The sequence below is a fragment of the Natator depressus genome, chromosome 8, assembly GCF_965152275.1.
Source record: "Natator depressus isolate rNatDep1 chromosome 8, rNatDep2.hap1, whole genome shotgun sequence".
Taxonomy (NCBI): Eukaryota; Metazoa; Chordata; order Testudines; family Cheloniidae; genus Natator; species Natator depressus.
This window is the reverse complement of record NC_134241.1, coordinates 85,495,138-85,508,167: the sequence shown is the minus strand read 5'-3', so window position 1 is coordinate 85,508,167 and position 13,030 is coordinate 85,495,138. Positions and strand designations below refer to the sequence as shown.

The 13,030-nt window shown below is 42.4% G+C and overlaps 1 long non-coding RNA gene across 1 annotated transcript in view; it reads right to left on the bottom strand.

Annotated features, from left to right (window-relative positions):
• Window positions 1–484: 484 nt before the first annotated feature.
• The window catches only part of LOC141992920 (uncharacterized), a 29,260-nt gene continuing 16,714 nt past the window's right edge, over window positions 485–13,030 (bottom strand). The window contains exons 2-3 of the long non-coding RNA XR_012640691.1: window positions 7,144–7,306; window positions 485–651 (exon numbers count right to left, since the gene is read on the bottom strand). This is a non-coding gene — a long non-coding RNA (uncharacterized LOC141992920). The remainder of the gene's footprint in view (window positions 652–7,143; window positions 7,307–13,030) is intronic.

The following is a 13,030-nucleotide window of genomic DNA, read 5'->3' as shown; positions in this document are numbered from 1 at the left end:
CAACAGGCATTGGTCCAATAAAAGATATTACCTCACCCACCTCGTCTCTCTAATATCCTGGGACTGACACGGCTACAACTCCACTGCATATCCCTAATGAATCCAAGGTAAAAACATATTTTTGAAAACTAATATGGATTAAAGCAAATGTAAACAATCTGGCTCAATTCTGTGCTACAGCTGAGGTGCACATGGCCCAGCTCAGAGGTGAAGTAGTATTGTGCTCCCCAAATCCTGGGACTACCTAATCCCTGATGTAAATTAGAGCAGCTTCAGGGCTGCTCTATTTTATGCTGACTGCCAATGGTCCCCAAAAATTGCCCCATTGGCCATGGAACACTGGGGCGTAGGGATTTTACAGCCCCTTTTCCCAGCATGGACCCCTGCATCAGGGACTGTGACTGGTGGCAAATGGTGATATGAGAGCTGCAACATCCAGCCAGGGTTTTTCCTAGGCAGGGTTAATCCTTCACTGACCTTTATGGATGCTTGGCATAGTTGAAGCAGTAAAGCCAAATAATTCATAATGATCTTGGCAGTTCTCAACAGAAACGGTGTGAGGTAGAGCCTGGTGCTACAAATCCAGACTCAGACAACAGTCTTCTTGAAGTCTGGGAGTTTTGACTGCATCATGACTTCAGGATTGAGCCTCTAGATAGTAGAACAAAGGGAAAATGAATTCCAGGCAATAAAAGTTGCTCTTGAACCTTAGGGAAAAAAAAAAGACCTAGGAAGTGTTCAGAAATTATCTTTCCCCCAGATTCCAAGCACAAACTTTCTAGAGCAGCAGTACTCAGCCTGATTGATCTCTGGAGTTGTGTGTGACCATTCATGGCCTTTATGTGCCTCTCTTCCCCAATTTGAGTAAAGTGGGGCAGGGCATCCTTCAAACAAAATGGCAGTTACAAGGGGTAAAATGGCCCACTGGGGAAATTATGAGAATACTGAAACAAATGTTCGCACAGGGAGGCACACAGCTATGTGGGTGGAGATGAGAAGATACTGTTCTTTTCTCATTTGAGACTATGTCGGCACAACAGGAGATGCACCATGTGCCATCTTTCTTCTAACTCTTTCTGTTTTTTCCTCCCTTCTTTATATACATCTTTCTCTTTCCATCCATCCTCTTCTTTCTTTCCCTCCCTCCCTCCTTTCTTTCAAATGAAGTAGTGAACTGGAGAGACCCAGACCTCTCTCCTTAGTCAAAGCCAATTTTCTTGTATATATTTCATGTGCTTATTTATAGCCTTTTTGACTGTCCTAGTAATGTTTATTCACCTTCACTAGCATGCTGTAACTACATTTTGTAATAAAAAAATCACACAAACCCTCTGTTTTGGAGTCTGGCTACAGGATTGTTATTTACCACCTTCCACTACCCAGTACACAAGGCACTGTGACAGCGTTATTATTAATAAAAGAGATAAAATAGTAAGAGATTGCTGGAGAAGGTGTGTTATGAATGGACCATCTGGGTTTGTCTGCCACAGGAAATTCTGTTCAGTTATTAAATGGCCCTAGTAAATCAGGAAAAGGGCTAATCCTGCCTTCTATTGGTGCAGTCCACTGTGCTAGGCACTGGGGCAGGATTTGTGGCGGCTCCCCTGCTTTCCCATGCAGATAGATTTTAAGGGCAAGGGGTAGACATGGGGCCAATGGGACCACAGTTACCTGAATCCGCCATTGCCCCCTGTAAAACAGCAAGAGCTACTGGACTGCAGCTACTGGACTGTGGAGCAGCTCCACTGCTACCTTGTGGTTTGGGCACGGGTATGGGGGAGCAGTCCCTAGGAAAACAAACAAACAATCTCCTCTGTCTCGGCTTGGTGCAGAGCGGGGGATTTAGGACAAACTAAACAGCCAAAAGACTATGATGCTATTTGGTGCACAGCCAGTTTTAATGAGCCGCACTTCAGAGACAGGCAGCATAGTCTGGAAAGTTTAAAACCTCTATTAACAAACACTTGTTTCCAGCTGACATGCTTTCATGGCACTGAATAATCAATCTAAACTTAAAAAAAGATGTCAGAGGCTTTGATAGCACTATAATGGATAGAAACAAATGGTCTTTGGTCAACTTTGTCAGCATAGATCTTTAGAACAAGGTAAAGAAAAATAAGGCATGAGAACAAGCAAGAGATTATAGTTGTTCACTAAAATGTTTAGAAAGATTTGCTTTTGCAGTGACATTATGCACTACTTTATTCAGTACAGTAGGTGGCACTTTAACATACACTTCCAGTGTATTATTCTGGGAAATTAATTTTAGCTGTTATCTTTTATTAAATATGGGGGAAATATTTTAAAAATATACTTTATCTAAAAATCTATTTGCAAAAAGACAAAATTGTTTGTCCCCATGTGCGACCCTGCTGGGTTTTGAAAGGAAAAAGTACTTAAAACATACACCTGCTGTAAAACGTAAGGTTGCCAAGATGTATCAGAACCATGCAGTGTGTCCCTCCTTTACACTGTTTACATCTAAACAACATGTGTTTTGCTCCATATACCATTGCTTTGATTTCAGTTAAAGAACCTGGGAAGGTCTCCCCAAAATAACATGAGTAGAGCAATGGTAAACAATTGATGTCTCAGCAGAATATTTAAATATAAAATACTTATTCAGATTTGCTTTCTACAGCAGGCAGGATATTTAAACACTGGAGTGAGAGAGAGGCAAAATCAGGCCTTTCACTGGTAGAGTTAACCAACCAAAAGATAGCCTTGTTGCCACTGGTCAAACTTTAAGGGACCTACCCGGTGAGGTCACCCCCTGAGAGACAATGTAAAGTCAGTCAAAGCCACTCCAGGAGTGATCAGCACCTTCCAGGATTGGGCCCTGAATCCCTGATGTCTTGCACTGTCAATTGCACTTCCCTTTGTGAAATGGGCACTTTGTGTACTATCATTCAGTTATGTATGTGACACTAATTTACAAAGGGCATTTGTTCTTAGTTACACTGATGCAACCCTGTTAATGTCAGTGGCGTTGCATCGTGTAACCAAGAACAGAATTTGGCCCCCGAGGCTTAATTCATGCCTGTGTACCTCAAAGGGATATTTGTGTACAAATAGCAGTAGCACGCAGTAGAATATAAAACTTACTTTCAGGGATTAAAACAATAGAACAAAATTTCATTGTTATTGACGCTTTCCCTCCAATCTGGTATTCTGTCACTTACTACAGGGCATTGATTTACTGTCTGGAGACCAGTCCAGATCTCACTGAAGACATGGGTCCTCTCCATGTACTTTAACAAGAACTAGATTGGACTCCCAGGTCACCAGGAAAGGCAGCGCTATGGAATCTCTGATTAATATTGAAATGATTATTGATGTTATTGTAGCCTCAAGAGGCCTCAGGATTTAGAGGCCCATTGTGCTAGTTGATGTATGAACATACAGAAAGGGACAGTCCCTGATTTTATTCCATATCTGGCTCCACGCAGGTGCAGTGGTCCATCTACACAGAGCCATCTGCAGAATTAGGGCAGAAGAGTCCTCTCTGTATCATATAGGATAAAATCCTGATCCCATTAAAGTCAATGGCAAAACTCTGATTGACTTTAATGTGGCCAGGATTTGACCCATAATCTCTAGACTGCCCTTCAGGGAATGTTCATAATATAATTAACAAACCGCCCTCACCCCTTGCTAACATTTTGGAACCAATAAGATGTGTACCATTTTTGATTGCTCTTTCATGCTTTTACTTTTGCCTCCTTCACTTATAGTATTTATATGCCATCCACTTATACTAAAGTCTTTGAGGCAGGATCCATTTTTTATCATGTCTTTAAAACATTTTGTTGGTCCTCTACAAATGCATTATACTAACAATTTAAAATTGATGAATTATCAATTCAGAGTGTAATGTGTCTCCATTAGATGACATCAGACTATCACAACATTGTATTGTTGTAACTGAGCATACATTAATCTCCTTTAAAAAAAAAAAGATCACCAGGGCTTGACAGATTTCTTGCTGAAACAAGAAATAGAGAGTATAGCACTACCAATGTAAAATTCCTTAAACCATTAAAATAAGGCTTATTTGTTTATAATTTCCTAAAAAAAATGTCTTCTGTGACTGTAATGGAAATGGAAGTTTTAAAAATGCATCATAACATTTTAACTGCATTGGTCTTGCAATGTTTTTTCCAATTTTCAAGTGTGACAGACATTCAGTAATAGAATTTCTCTAACAGATGCTTAGTGAGGAGTACTCACATGTCACTCAATCTGACATGGTTTTGGAGAAAAGATATGTTCTTCAGCATGTGATCATTATAAAAGATCATCAATTGCATGAGAGTTTATAATTATATTAGAAGAATGGTTCAAGCCTTCTGAGAGCACATAAAACACAATTAAAAATAGATATACTATAGTTAAGAGTGTAAACATCTGTTTATTTTAACAGTTTAGTGTGCAAATAATCTATGCACAGATTGGGTATTTTCACATAAAATATCTTTATTTTTTGGAGTCAGATATTTTCAATGCTCAGAAATGTACTTGATTTTGTCCCATTGATGACACATTTCTCTATTTTCTAAAATGTTGACTGGGAGCCTTTTTGTCTAAACAGTGTGTGAAATTGTGTTATCCATGGAAGGAAAAAATTGTGTCCATTTCACAGACACCTGTGGATACACCATTTACACATAGAACTTCAGCAGAAAACGCACATGTCACATGAAAATGGTCTGCTTTTTGTCGTTATATTTCGTGGTTCTCTAGGACAATAACTTCACATTCTCTAATTGAGCTCTCTGCTGCTTTGACTGACAGCCTCTCACCCAATCTGTGTGGCGATACACATGCATCGTTTTCTCCAGCAAATTTCACCTGTCAAGCTGCTGTCTTAGCTGCACTATTCCTGCTCAAAAATAAATAAGAACTCATAATGCACTTGAGCCTACCATTCTGCCAGCAAAATCTAGATATTTATTTGCCCACAATTTAGCTGACATTTACAATACAGATTAGGATTTGCTTTTATAGCCACTGGAGACCTAGCCTGGCTTTTAAAATTATTCCCCCAAAAAGATGTAAGGCAAAATAAAATCATGATACAAGAGAAATATCATATCCAACAAACAAATAGCCCCCAAATATGCAGAACAGTTAAGACATGGACCATCACCAAGAATTGCATTAATCAATTAATTAACCTTCAAAACATTAAGCCAAATCTCCTTAAAATGTATGAGTTATTTAATTTAAAAATACTTTGTGGTTACTTAAATCACACAAAAGTGCGTGTGACAGCCAACTATATTCAGGGATGCAGAGGTTTACAATTTTTAAAAATTGGGGGGGGGGTTCACATTAAAAATGATTTTATTATTATTTTAAATAAAGAAGCGCTAGTTTGGAAAATCACCACCTCTACCAGTTATATAGGTCCTAACCCTGAACAGTGTCCACAAGCTTATGAACTACAGCAAGGATACCCAGTTAATGTTACTAGGTATTGGTACAGTAAGGTGTATCTTCTAGAGCTGACTCCTAGTTGGGGGCTGATCCAGAATGATACTGCGCACTATAGCAGGAGTCAGCATCTTGAAGGATTGGGCCCTTTCTGTGTACCCAAAAAGTGGACAAACTAAAAAAAAAGAATGAACAAAATGTCTCTTGCACAGGAAAGAAATTCTGCCAGGTTTAACAGGTCAGCTAACATGCTAGTTCAGGGGTGGGCAAACTTTTTGGCCTGAGGGCCGCATCGGGTTTTGGAAATTGTATGGAGGGCCAATTAGGGGAGGGGGTCGTGGCCCGGTCCACCTCCCCCTACCCCCCCGCGGACTCCTGCCCCATCCAACCCCGTCCTGTTCCCTGATGGCCCACCCAGGACCCCTGCCCCATCCACACACCCCCGCTCCCTGTCCCCTGACTGCCCCCGGAACCCCTGCCCCTGACTGCCCCCTGCCGCCCCATCCAACCCCTCCTCTCATTCCTGACTGCCCCCCAGGGACCCCTACCCCCATTCAACCCCTTGTTCTGGCCCCGACCCCATCCACACCCCCCCGCCCTCTGACCACCACCCCGAGCTCCCCTGCCCTCTATCCAACTCCCCCGCAACCCCGCTCCCTGCCCTCTTACCGTGCTGCCTAGAGCACTGGTGGCTGGCGGTGCTACAGCCCTGCCGCCCGGCTGGAGCCAGCCATGCCACCGCGCAGCACAGAGCACCGGGTCAGGCCAGGCTCTGCAGCTGCGCTGCCCCAGGAACTCACAGCCCACCGCCCAGAGCGTTGCGCGGGCGGCAGAGCGAGGTGAGGCTGTTGGGGAGGGGAGACAGCGTGGGAGGGGCCAGGGCTAGCCTCCTGGGGCAGGAGCTCAGGGCTGGGTAGGAGGATCCCGCGGGCTAGATGTGGCCTGCGGGCCATAGTTTGCCCACCTCTGTGCTAGTTTCTACCAGATTAGAGGCTGGAGTACAAATCCAACCTTGTGATCCCATGCCCCTCTCAAAGAGATGTAACGTTATCTTTACAGGACAAACAGTGAGACAGAATGAAGGGACAGATTAAAAACTTCATTTTCTATTGCATTTGTCACAGACATATTTGCTGTTTCATTTTGGGCAGTATAGCTATTCTGCAGAATTTGATGGTTTCCATGCTATTTTTGTATCAAAAACATGCAAAAATTCAAACTCTTAATTTCAAAGTTGCCTTTTCCTTACAATGGGATCATCTCCATTGGAAAAGTGGCCCATCTTCAGACAACATTCACAAACCTTGCAAATTTCTCAGCAAAACAGTTTCATTTTTGTGTGTGTAATCAGATGCAAACTCTCTCAGATTTTCAGTAACCTAGACATTCCTCAAATATTCTGCACCTCTCTAGTCTAAAAGAATTAAGAGAACTGTGGTCCAGGCATCCCAGGTTCTACCACAAAATGCACACGGTGACTTTTCCTTTCTGTTTATAAAGCACGTTTACTGTGTAAAGGTCCTGGCTGTTATTATGTGACTAGGTTACACCAGTCCCATTAAACTGTTCTACAGCTATTCATTGTTTGCTTTCTCTTATTATTACTCTTATTTTCTGACCCCCACATCTCTCAAGGAATGGACTGAAGAATTTTTCAGAAGTGTAGTGGATTTTTCAGAAAAAAAATAAAAGATTTGCCATTAGTACCTTTTTTTTAGGAATGAACCATGAACTCTGCAAATTATACGGGGACACTTAGTCCTCTTTCCTCTTGGTAACTTGACGTCTCTCACAAGCACAAAAGGCGTTTCTCGAATTCGGCTCTGACAGTTTAGGTGAGCAGGTGGCAGCAGTTCTAATGATGACACGTCTGAGATTTCAGAGAAACATAAGACGGAAGAGGTTGTGCGGAAGTAGCTGTTCTGTGCTCTCATGTTACTGAAAGAATAATAAACCTCCCAAGAGGGAAAGCAGAAGACATACTTTAACCTCTGAAAGGCGTTATGATGAAGAGTAGCTGGGTGTTCTTTAAACGTGCAAATAATGGTTTTTCAACGGATAATATTCAAACAACTTCTAATTTCAAGATCTGTGCTATGAAAAAAGGTTCGTTATCTAACACAATGGATATAATTACAAAGATTCATGAACGAGTTACTTCAGGAATACATTTGTCTGATCAAAAATATTTAATGTGCAAGTTCAGCTAACCTAGAAAAAGAAACTGTGAGACTTAGAGAGATCTTATATCTCATTTTAAAAAGCTTGGTTGGAAAAGGAATTACCATTTAAATGGCCAACTTAAACAAGATACAATTAGCCCTTTCCATGCTAGCCCTCCACTGCACTGGTTATGCTACATGGTATCTTCATCAATTAACATACTGTAGAAACCAATGGAATGCTAGGTCATGTTATATTCTATCTAATCTCTCTCTATAGGTATGTTTGTCACCATGGTATCAGACCACCTAGATCCTGGAAAAGCTTAGATATTCAACAGCACAGCTGGGGCATTCTACTTGGCTACATCAGGAATGTTTAAGAAGCATTTAAACATTTATGGTTACATTTCCGTTCTCAGTCAAGATCTTTCATTTGTCAATTCATCAGAACAAATTCTGCCCTGAAAATAATGGTGTTACCTGGGATGTACAGAAGAGCAGAATTCAGCCTGTTAACCCTAGAAAGGGGAAGATCAGGTTGGTACTAACTGTGTCAATTTGTAACTTGCTCATTGAAATAGTTCACCCTTCTCTAACTAGTCTATTTGAATGAGTGATTTCTTTTTTTTACTAGGTCTGCTTGCATATAAATTAAAATGTCTTTGACTAAATATTTGTTTTTTTGCATTCCATCTAGAAACATAAATGAGGACAATGTATTCACCCACATTACAGTAGGAGAAAATACATTAATAGATTTCAAAGAAATGAAAACAATTCCAAAAGGGTTTGAGCCTAAAACTTTCTATACTGACCTTATCTACAAAGCTACAAATGCAGACCATAGTTTTGCCCATATGCAAAACTAAGGAAACACATACCAGACCTAGGACTGATTCTGATTTCACTCACACTGGCATAAAATTAGGAGTAATTCCACTGAAATGAATTGAGCTATGCCACTGTAAAACTGGTGTGCTGTCAAAAATCAGACCACACCGCATTTTCAGTGCAGTTCTGGCACCACACCCAGGAGGCACTTGGGGCACCTTCAAACCTAAAAGCATGAGCTGGTACAGCTTGAGCTAAAGTTGGGGGCTGTAACAGAAAGGGACCTGTAACATACATTCAGCAGAGGGTTATTAAAGCACTCTATATGCCTCAAATGCTCACCACCAGTGCCTCACCAAATAGCTACACTGAGGCAATGCATGAGGAGAAGGTGGAATCCTGTTTCATACCTATTACCTCAGCCCTAAGATTAAAATAGCCCTCTCAGCCTAGAGATGTCTCCACTGCAAGGGGAGTCCTGGAGGACCAAGGAGGCAACTGCATCCACACCCTGCATGCTGGTGCACCTGAGCAACTCCCAAATCCTAGACCCCCCAAAAGCAAAACTGTGCAAGTGTCACTACCAGTCTATAGAAGTGTAGGCTCAATTTGTCCTTAAGTGTATCTCATATTATTCATTATGGTTTTTATTAATGATGGAAGCTTTGTAGATCCATCCTGCACCACAGCCTTTCCTATATTTTCCTTCAGGGACCCAGAAACCAAAAAAACTTCAAACAATTATGTATTATTCAATCAGTTCATTGCAACATTTTACAGTACTGTTGGGGTTTAAAACAAAGGTAGTCTGAAATGAGATTGTCTTTCAATTTTCTGTGATATCAGGGAAGTGCAGAGAGGTGGAGGTGGGAGTTTGTCTTGGATATGATTTTTTTTTAAAGGCCCAATTTTCCTGGCAAACTGGGTTAGTGTCAATCATATTAAGCCTAAATAATTTAGGATTCACTTACAGCTGATATCCCTTCAACTGAAGTGATACCCAAGAGCCACTCTAGCCTAAAGATTCAGGGCTAATTTATGCAAAATGTCAGTGCAATTAGAAAGATTTCTTTTTAAAGTTACAACTGCCCACCTACTCTCTGACCTCCCCCTGCACCTCTCCCACCATTTCCTTCACTTTTTTTAAAACTTGCATGTACATGGCCTTATCTGGCACTTCCCCTGCTATTTCTAGCAACAACTATTTCTATCTTCCGGCAACTCGCAGAAGTTACTAGATCGCAGGCCCTGGTTCTCATGGGAGACTTCAATCACCCTGATATCTGCTGGGAGAGCAATACAGCGGTGCACAGTCAATCCAGGAAGTTTTTGGAAAATGTAGGGGACAATTTCCTGGTGTAAGTGCAGGAGGAACCAACTAGGGGCAGAGCTCTTCTTGACCTGCTGCTCACAAACCGGGAAGAATTAGTAGAGGAAGCAAAAGTGGATGGGAACCTGGGAGGCAGTGACCATGAGATGGTCGAGTTCAGGATCCTAACACAAGGAAGAAAGGAGAGCAGCAGAATACAGACCCTGGACTTCAGAAAAGCAGACTTTGACTCCCTCAGGGAACTGATGGGCAAGATCTCCTGGGAGACATACATGAGGGGGAAAGGAGTCCAGGAGAGCTGACTGTATTTTAAAGAATCCTTATTGAGGTTACAGGGACAAACCATCCCGATGTGTAGAAAGAATAGTAAATATGGCAGGCGACCAGCTTGGCTTAACAGTGAAATCCTTGCTGCTCTTAAATACAAAAAAGAAGCTTACAAGAAGTGGAAGATTGGACAAATGACCAGGGATGAGTATAAAAATATTGCTCGGGCTTGCAGGAGTGAAATCAGGAAGGTCAAATCACACCTGGAGTTGCAGCTAGCAAGAGATGTTAAGAGTAACAAGAAGGGTTTCTTCAGGTATGTTAGCAACAAGAAGAAAGTCAAGGAAAGTGTGGGCCCCTTACTGAATGAGGGAGGCAACCTCATGACAGAGGATGTGGAAAAAGCTAATGTACTCAATGCTTTTTTTGCCTCTGTCTTCACGAACAAGGTCAGCTCCCAGACTACTGCACTGGGCAGCACAGCATGAGGAGGAGGTGACCACCCTCTGTGGAGAAAGAAGTGGTTCGGGACTATTTAGAAAAGCTGGACGAGCACAAGTCCATGGAGCCGGATGCGTTGCATCCGAGAGTGCTAAAGGAGTTGGCGGATGTGATTGCAGAGCCATTGGCCATTATCTTTGAAAACTCATGGCGATCGGGGGAGGTCCCAGATGACTGGAAAAAGGCTAATGTAGTGCCCATCTTTAAAAAAAGGGAAGAAGGAGGATCCTGGGAACTACAGGCCAGTCAGCCTCACCTCAGTCCCTGGAAAAATCATGGAGCAGGTCCTCAAGGAATCAATTCTGAAGCACTTAGAGGAGAGGAAGGTGATCAGGAACAGTCAGCATGGATTCATCAAGGGCAAGTCATGCCTGACTAATCTAATTGCCTTCTATGACGAGATAACTGGCTCTGTGGATGAAGGGAAAGCAGTGGACGTGTTGTTCCTTGACTTTAGCAAAGCTTTTGACACGGTCTCCCACAGTATTCTTGCCAGCAAGTTAAAGAAGTATGGGCTGGATGAATGGACTATAAGGTGGATAGAAAGCTGGCTAGATTGTCGGGCTCAATGGGTAGTGATCAATGGCTCCATGTCTAGTTGGCAGCCAGTATCAAGTGGAGTGCCCCAGGGGTCGGTCCTGGGGCCGGTTTTGTTCAATATCTTCATAAATGATCTGGAGGATGGTGTGGATTGCACCCTCAGCAAGTTTGCAGGTGACACTAAACTGGGAGGAGTGGTAGATACACTGGAGGGTAGGGATAGGATACAGAGGGACCTAGACAAATTGGAGGATTGGGCCAAAAGAAATCTGATGAGGTTCAACAAGGACAAGTGCAGAGTGCTGCACTTAGGACGGAAGAATCCAATGCACCGCTACAGACTAGGGACCGAATGGCTCGGCAGCAGTTCTGCAGAAAAGGACCTAAGGGTTACAGTGGACGAGAAGTTGGATATGAGTCAACAGTGTGCCCTTGTTGCCAAAAAGGCCAATGGCATTTTGGGATGTATAAGTAGGGGCACTGCCAGCAGATCGAGGGACGTGATCGTTCCCCTCTATTCGACATTGGTGAGGCCTCATCTGGGGTACTGTGTCCAGTTTTGGGCCCCACACTACAAGAAGGATGTGGAAAAATTGGAAAGAGTCCAGCGGAGGGCAACAAAAATGATTAGGGGACTGGAACACATGACTTATGAGGAGAGGCTGAGGGAACTGGGGATGTTTAGTCTTCAGAAGAGAAGAATGAGGGGGGATTTGATAGCTGCTTTCAACTACCTGAAAGGGGGTTCCAAAGAGGATGGCTCTAGACTGTTCTCAGTGGTAGCAGATGACAGAACAAGGAGTAATGGTCTCAAGTTGCAGTGGGGGAGATTTAAGTTGGATATTAGGAAAAACTTTTTCACTACGAGGGTGGTGAAACACTGGAATGCGTTACCTAGGGAGGTGGTGGAATCTCCTTCCCTAGAAGTTTCTAAGGTCAGGCTTGACATAGCCCTGGCTGGGATGATTTAGTTGGGGATCGGTCCTGCTTTGAGCAGGGGGTTGGACTAGATGACCTCCTGAGGTCCCTTCCAACCCTGATATTCTATGATTCTAGAGTCATTATTACTGACAAATCTTTAAAGAATCTTTCTGCATGGGGCTAAGTTACTCCCTTGCTCCCTGAGGCTAAGTATCCGTATCCTGACAGGGTTCCACCTAACTCTGCATGTCCACAGGGCCTAGGAACCTGGATCTCTTGGCCCAGGACTGCAGGCCACCAGAAGATGATAATTGCTTATGCAAGGTAATGGTGACTGACAATTTCATCTTTAAGCTATTTATCAGTTTGCTCTCTGCATGGCAGGTGTCACAAGAACATGACAACTCTTGTCAGTGAAACAAAAGAATCTTGTGACAGCATTTCAATTGAATTTTTTCACCCAGCACTCACCACATTAACACTATGCTAAAGCAATTTCATTCATTAGTCAGAAAAATCCCAATGAAATCCTGATAAAGTATATGACATTTTTGTTTTTACACCCTAAAATGCACCTGATCCCCCTTCTTCAGCACCTTCAGAATAACCTGACTTGGTTCATTAAGAATCCTTTTATTTGTTGCAGACAAATAAGCTAACCATGGGTCATTCTGTTAACACAGGTGAGTCATTCTTATGATACAAATGATTCATAACGCAGAAGGTTTTTTAATACAATGCCAAAGTTAAAATGACACATGCCAAAAGGAAGAAGTCACAATTCCTCTCTATATTTTCATTATTTATAATCAGTGACAACACACACACATGCACGCACTTACATGCACAGTCTGCACTGCTCATGCACCTTGCCTACCCATGGTGACTTCATTCTCCTGCCCTATAACCTTAAGAGTGCTCTACTTATATTGGTTCTGTATAAAGAACACCCATAGATGTCCAGTTATTTTTGGCCTTTATTTTATGTTAAGAAAACAAAACAAATGTAAGGACTCTAGGAGGGAGCATAGTGTGTATG